Source organism: Bidens hawaiensis, unplaced genomic scaffold (genome assembly GCF_021521415.1).
Source record: "Bidens hawaiensis isolate Kalapana, Puna unplaced genomic scaffold, B.hawaiensis_p1.1 tig00071205_1, whole genome shotgun sequence".
NCBI lineage: Eukaryota > Viridiplantae > Streptophyta > Magnoliopsida > Asterales > Asteraceae > Bidens > Bidens hawaiensis.
The window spans coordinates 23,409-24,472 of record NW_027502462.1 but is presented as its reverse complement, the minus strand read 5'-3'; positions in this window follow the sequence as shown (position 1 = coordinate 24,472).

Below are 1,064 nucleotides of genomic sequence, written 5' to 3'. Positions count from 1 at the left end.
CATCGCCATGAAGTCCATTCTACCTTTCTTTGAGGGTAAAACGGGGGACTTCGAAGCGACCTCCGGCGCAGCCTCGGCATCTTGTTGCGCTGTCGCCGGCTCTACAAAAATTTGAGTGAGTAAAGATTCATTAGTAATTCTATCATAATCGCGCTAATAGAACCAAAAAAGATAAGCAAAGGATAAGCAAAGTATACCTGTCGAGGGCGCAACACCGCTGCCCTTTTCCGCCGCGAGAAGGGAGGAGGTAGCGCCACCATACCTCAAGTGGACAGGAGGTCTGCCCACTTTTTGAGGCAGGGAAGCCAAGGAAACCCTGGTGGTAAACTCCTGGGTTTTTCCAAATCCCCCCGCCTTAGTAGGAGGATCCTGAACAACAGGGGCATCATCCTTCTTCTGCTTCTTACTGGCCCCTGCGCCAGTTTTCCCCTTAGCTTTACGCTTTAGTTGGGGCGGCTCCTCCTCCTCCTCCTCTTCCGCGAGCTCCAGCTCGTAGTTTTCGAGCGCATCTACAATACACACAACAGAAGTGTTAGCAAAATTTGGTATTATAAGGGAAAATGCATAACTACAAAGGCTTACCAGGCGCATCGCTATCGAAGACAAATCCCAGATCAACAGGGATGAACATGTCATCAAAGCGATCAGGGAAACCAACCTCCCCAGCGCCGAGCGCGACGGATCCACCCTCCATGTGCTCATCATAGGCGGCATGGATATACTCCTTGGTGACTGCACAAAACAAGTCAAATGATATCAGCAAAAAGAATTATATTCGCGCAGAAGTAAAGCGATGAGAATAACTTACACAACCCGTCGACTTGGATAACGGGCTCGAGCACGCTGTCCGCCCGCCTCTTGCTCATACCAACCCCCACCAGCGCCTCCTCACAAATGTTCTTGGCGGGGGATGGTTCAGCGGTCAGCTTATTAACCCAGGCGCCAGTTGGGTTCTTGAGGACACCCACATCCGCAGGATCAGAAGTGATCAAGCGCATGGTCATACGGATGGGGATTACACCAGCCCTTATGTAAAAAAACCTCTCAGACCAGTCATGAAGGCT